The sequence below is a fragment of the Tamandua tetradactyla genome, chromosome 6 (assembly GCF_023851605.1).
Source record: "Tamandua tetradactyla isolate mTamTet1 chromosome 6, mTamTet1.pri, whole genome shotgun sequence".
Lineage (NCBI taxonomy): Eukaryota > Metazoa > Chordata > Mammalia > Pilosa > Myrmecophagidae > Tamandua > Tamandua tetradactyla.
In genome coordinates, this window is record NC_135332.1 from 177,489,633 (window position 1) to 177,495,632 (window position 6,000).

General features: G+C 63.0%; 1 protein-coding gene across 4 annotated transcripts in view; it reads right to left on the reverse strand.

Moving 5' to 3' along the window:
• ST3GAL1 (ST3 beta-galactoside alpha-2,3-sialyltransferase 1) overlaps positions 1 to 5,584 on the reverse strand; it is an 80,279-nt gene extending 74,695 nt beyond the window's left edge. For 3 of the 4 annotated variants that reach the window (XM_077167741.1, XM_077167737.1, XM_077167738.1), the window contains exon 1: positions 5,281 to 5,584. The gene's annotated coding sequence lies outside the window, so the exon portion shown is untranslated. The other variant, XM_077167740.1, reaches the window with a different exon arrangement.
• Positions 5,585 to 6,000: the final 416 nt, after the last annotated feature.

The following is a 6,000-nucleotide window of genomic DNA, read 5'->3' on the forward strand; positions in this document are numbered from 1 at the left end:
CTGTAGGCAGGGGGGATGTGCCACCTCCCAGGGGAGGAGTGGGGCTCCAAGAGGTGATTCTCTCTAGGCCCCTGGCGTTGGGAGGCCAAGGCCGGGGTGGTCCCTGCCCGGGTCCCCCCGACCCTTCAGGAAGCATTCTGACGCCAGAGCCCTCTCTAGGGCGCCTTCCTGGGGATCAGCCACAACAGCCTGTGCCGGCTCAGGGCGCCTTTACCTTTGACACGTGCCACAGTCCTGCAGAGCCCCCAGCCAGGTCAGGGGTGCCCAAGCACCCGCCACCAGCTCTGCCCCAGATTCCCTGCTCCAGGCAGCGGGGAGGCTAAGGGACAAGCCTCTGTGCCATGCCCTGGGGAAAGCACTCTCCGGGTTCTGTGTGACCCCAGGAAGGAGGTCAGCAGCTCCTCCAACCCAGCCACTCGCCTTGCTCCTTTCATGGGCGTTATTTACATTAAACCCAGCCTTAAATTTTGAGTATTTATCTGTGAGCTTTCCAGAATGTTCCGCCATCCGTCAATGCTTCCATTTCCTGCAGACTCTGTTCCAATGCGTGCATGTGTCTCCTCAGAGAGCATCTCTCACACAGACTGTGCTACTGAATGCTGCGAGGCTCCAGGCTGGCCCCGTGGGCAGCTCCCCGACTGCCCCTCGGTGCAGCCTCACGGGGTCCTGCATTGCAGGGGTCGCAGCCCCCTGCGCACCTCCAAACCGCCTGACCAGGAGAAGGCACTGGTCACATTCACTCAGCAAGAATGCAGGTGTGTCCGCCCTCCGGGAGACCCAGGGACTCTCCACAGCCACTGCGCGCCTTGCCTCTCACCCCCTCCTAACGGGCTATCTATATCTAAGGCACACCATGAGGGCAGAGTAGTAAAGATAAGGCATTCCATTTTAATTTTTAAAGCAGAAGTAAAGAAGGCACTTGTCTTTTACTAGTAGTCGTTTTGAGACCTTAACCCTTAGAGGCTCCCTTACTCAGGGATGTGCCCTGCAAACTGGCCAAGTGGCCACTATTAATTCCAAGTTAATAAATCAGAGATCAGGACACACTGGGGTGGGCATGGGGGCAAAGCACTTACCCCCTAGAATTCCCAGTTCCCTTATCTCTTCAGAACCGCACACAACTGATTTGTGGCCAGCCAGTTACTGTATTTTACTTTTCGTGCACACACAGGTGACAAGTTACTTTGACGAGGAAATGCTTTTGCTCGCCTGTGATCCGACTTGGCTTTAGGCCAACACTGCGGGTGCACAGGCGATGTCTCTTTCACGAATCCTTCCCTGGGTCCCGCAAGCCAGGGGAAATTGCTCCCTTCTCAGTTCTGATCCTATTTCTATTACATATGTATTTCTGTTCTAATACAAACATTCTCCTGGGTGACACTTTCTGTCCCCATGAGCCTCCCCGCAGTTCTATGACCCCTGCGCAGACAAGGGCCCCGTGTGTTCCCATGCTCACATCCCAAGCACCTTGCAGCAAACCTTGAATGTCTAAGAGATGTTGGCCTCACTGACCTCAAAACAATCCGACCACACAAACATCACACAGAAGAGTTAACCCCAGGCTTTCCCAGGCAATGTTGGCTTCCAAAAACAAACAGAGACTGCGGGCGGGTCCGGGGGAGCATGTAAGCCCTGAGTACTCTCAGTGCTTCCTATCTGCAATGTGCACCATGGAGGTCCCGCAGATGCAATCGTGGCTCTGTAATTTCGGACCCCAGAGTCTGAAACTTTGGAGCCATCGCTAAATACCCAGCACCGAGAGCTGACAGGGAATGACTGAGTACCATGAGTGTGGAATTCTGGGGGACCCTAGCGGGTCCCTGGTGGGTGCTGGGTGGTTCAGCCCTTCCAGGCCAGCAGCCCACGGTGCTCCTGGAGGGTGCTGAGAAGAGTGAAAGTAAATGAGGTGGGGCTCTCTTCACGAAGAAAGGCTTTAATGGGCCAGGGGACCATCAGCAGACTGCCTCGCCTCTCCTTTTGCAGAGACTGAAACTGAGACCCCAGCCCGAGATAGTCTAAGGGCCCAATGGCAAAGCCACGGAGCGCTGCCACTGGAATCCGGAATGCAGCCTCAAGTCTGGACTCCTGCGGTGAAATTAAAGCAGGAAAGTGCTCTCAGCTCCTCGGGCCTGCGAGGGGGAAGCCTGAAGCTTCTGTAACCAGGTGTACAACTGAGTAGGGCAGTCTGTAAACCTTGCTCTGGAAGTCTCTGCGGCCAGGGTGGCTCTCCATCAGCCTGCGGAATGTGTGCGCTTAAAGCCCACTGGAAGGCAGCAGAGGGACGAGACAAGAACGAGTTTATTTTCCTGCTGCGCAGTTGTTTTCAGTGGTGTGGACGGCGGCTGGAGGTGAGGGCCAAGGTTCAGATCCCACCCCGCAAAGCCCTGTCCAAATATAAATCTCCTGAGCCAGCAGCTCTCTACACAGGAACTGACTCCAGCAAGGTTAACGGACCAGGAGGTTCAAAAAGCCGCCGGTCCGAGTGCCCCGAGCAGGGGGCAGCTGGCAGCTTGCCTAGAGGGTGGCGTCCTGGCTCCAGGGCTGCCTCGAGAAGACAGGGACGGAGACACAGACTTCACTGGCACAGGGGTCCTGCGATCCTGGATCCCAGGGGGACCCCATGCTGCCAACCCCACTCATGGATCCTGCCCTCCACACCTGGCAGCCCAAGGCTTCGGACACAGTGCTGGGGAGCCCAGACGGAGCCCGCAGGTCCAAAGTCAGCCTGCAGAAGGCCGTCGCTTCGATTGCTGGGGCAGAGTCCACAGCCCTGAAGGAATTCTCTGCCATCACTTCTGGCTTCAGTTCCTGTTTCCCCTCGTCCCTGTGCTGGGGTGGGGTGCTCTGGCCTGCAGGCCACACTCTGGCTGGTCCCAGGGGTACAACCTGAACAGCACATGTGGGTCCCGCAAAATCTGGGGCCAGCAAATGTTGGGGCTCGTGGGGTTGGGAAAGCAGGCGAAGGAGCCCTCAATTCATCCTTTCATTTATGTACTCAGCAGAGTCCGTAGGATGGAGCCCCTTTCCCCCAGACCTGAAGTCAAGGCTTGTGTGCACACACATACAAACACACACACACACACTTTCGCAATATTTACCCTGTACACTGTATTTATAAAGTAGTCATAATGGCCCCAATCCACAGATAATGGCAACTGAGATCATGAGAGGTCAAGTATTACACCCAAAGTCAGCGAGAGACGGAGGATGGGAGCCTGTGGAGAGCCCCTGGGTGCACTTCCACCCCCACCCCCACGTAGGGGACATGGCTAGAATAATGAACTCCAGTGGTCTTTTGGCCAGCCACCAGGTTTCATGCCTGGGCCATGGCATTTGTTTGGGCAACAGGAAGGAGAAGTGTGGGGAGAGCAGGGAGAAGTCACAAGCCCCCCTGCCACTGGCACCCCCTCCCCACCTCAGAGCCAAGCGGCAGTTCCCACGGTGGGCAGCAGGGGTCAGTGCACTTCGCCTTTTTTGGAGGCGCTCTCTGGCAGCTCAGGGTAAGACAGGGGCTCTGCCCACAGCTTCCAGGAATAGCGGTGCAGAGCCGGGCACGTAGCGGACACTCATCGCACGTCTGAAAGTCCAAAGGGCTTCTGGGCAGATGGGCTTGAGTTCAACAGTGGTCCGGGGGTGGGAAGGGGAGTGTCCCTCCGTGCCCGCCGCCTTCCATCCTAGAGGCATTTTCAAAATCAGCGTTTGCATCTACGTGCGCGGCGCGAGGTGACCGCGGGAACCTTCTCTCCCCGCTCATTTCATTTTTCCCGCTGGCGAGTATACACACACACACACACACACACACACAACACAACACACAACACACAACACAACAGACACAGCCGCAAAGCCGGACGGGCGGCCGCTGTCTCCGCGGACAACCACCTAGGGGAAATACGAGGGTCGTAGGAACCCACGAGGAGGACGAGCCGGGGGAAGCCAGGGGTCCCCCGAGGCGCACGCGTGAAAGCCGGCAGGATGTCGATGCGGCGACGCGGCGAGAAGGGCAGTGCCCTCAGGGTCACGGCTGTCTCCTGCGGGCGGCTCTGAGTGCGCGAGACGCAGTGACCGCCCGGGCCCCCACCCACGCGTGCGCTTCTGGGCGCGCACGCTGTCCCCTCGCCGAGCGCCCGCAGCCCGCCCCGCGCTGCATAGGCGCCCAGTGGGAGACAAGAGAGGATCGGCGCTCCAGCCAGCCAAGAAGGCCTGGGAACGCGGGCACCCTTTCCGAAAAACCGGAGCCGCAGGGCAGGGCGCAGCCCCAGCCCCCATCTCAAGTTCAGCCGCGCTTCCTCCCGCAAGGTCACGCTCAGACACACTCACGCCTCGTGCAAATAGGAGCTCAAAGTTGCGCCGCGGTCCGGGTTCCGAATCCGGCTCTGCCCCAGGTTCAGCGCTGCCCGCCCGCGCGCGCTCGCGGCACGGGAGGTCCCTGCCCCTCACTGGTCACGCCCGAGAGCCACAGACAACTTGCTAACTTTTGTCAGAATATTTCGCGGCAGCTGGGGCGCCTGACGGGGCCGGGGCGGACGCAGAGTTTCGTGCGGCCCCCGGCACCACCCCCGCCGCGCTCCACTTCGCCCACTCGGGAGCCCCCCACTGTCCACGACGCCGCTCCAGCTACCCGGTCCCGGTCGCCAACTTGTCCCCGGCCCCGGAGCGGCGCGGCGCGGGCCGGGGGCGTCCCCGCGGCCAAGGGCCACCTCCCCGGTGTGCGCCTGCTCGCCGCGGATTGAGAAGCTCGGTCCGGGTCCCGTCCACGGCCGCTCCTCCGGCTCACCGGCCTCCTCCGCGGGGTCCCGGCCCACGACTGCGGCTCCACCGGGGCGCGCCGAGCCCCGCCGCCCCGCGGGGTCTCCTTCCCCCGGCGGCCCCGACCCGGGACCTACGAGCCCCACGCCGGGTGCAATGTCACCGGGGCCGCCCGGGTGCCACTGTCCCGGCCCCGGCGCAGGCTCTCCGCTGAGCTGCCCGCGGCATCTCCAGCAACGGCCCAGGACCCCTGAGCCCGAGACTCCTCCCCAACCACCTTCCTCTCCCCAGGGACCCCAGTGCTCGGATCTCCCTACTTGTGTCTCCCCGCGCCCGGGGTCGGGGTCTTCACTCCTACCTCCGGGGCACACCCTCCTAATCTGCCCACCACCACTTCTGTTCCCGGGCCCGGGCATCGCCCCTCCACTCCGACAGCACGCTAGGAACTGCCCGAGCCCCGAGTCCGGCGTACGCAGCTCTCGGCGCAGCCCGCTTAGCCCGGCTCAGGGTCGGTTCCGAGCGCTCACTCACCGCGGCTGGAGACACGCTGGAGTTGCCTGGGTTTGCGAGAGGAGGCGGGTGGGAGGAGAATAAAAGGGGTGGGGGGCGTCCCGGACACTCGCCCCTCCTCGGCTCACAGCGCCTCTTCCCTCTGCCTCGCCTCCTCTTCCTCCCCTTCCTCTTCCTCCTCCCTCTGGTCTGGGGCTCTTTGTCTTTGCAAAGTGTCGAAACTGTCTGGCATGATGGGCCCCGCCGGCGGAGGCTGGGGCCGGGCCGCGGGGAGGCGGGGAGAGGCGGGGAGCCGTCTCCCGAGCACCTTCCCCCGGGTGTCGCGGGCCGGGGAGGCGGGGCGCCCGGGGAGGGGCTGCCTTCCCAGGCCGGCCGGGGCCGGGAGCCAGGGCGCGCCGGCGCCAGCCCCGCGCGGGGCCTCCTCTCCTTCCGCCCAGGGCCCGCCCCTCGGGCCCGCGCCGCCCGCCCCCTCGCGCTCCGGCCGGCCCGCCCCCCGCCCGGACTCGGCTCGGCTTCCCTCCGCCTCCCGGCTTCCTGCGAGCCGCGTCTCGCGCTCCGGGCCACGTGGACCGCCGCGGGCTCGGCACAGGCCGCCCAGAGACGCCGGGGGCGGCGCGGGGACCGGCCCGCCGCCGAGAGGGGCTCTGCGGGGACAGCTCGGCCGCTGCCCGCGCCGGTGCCGCCGCCCGCCGGCTGACAGGGCTCGGGCCCCCGGGGTAGCAGACCGGGGAGAAGGCGATG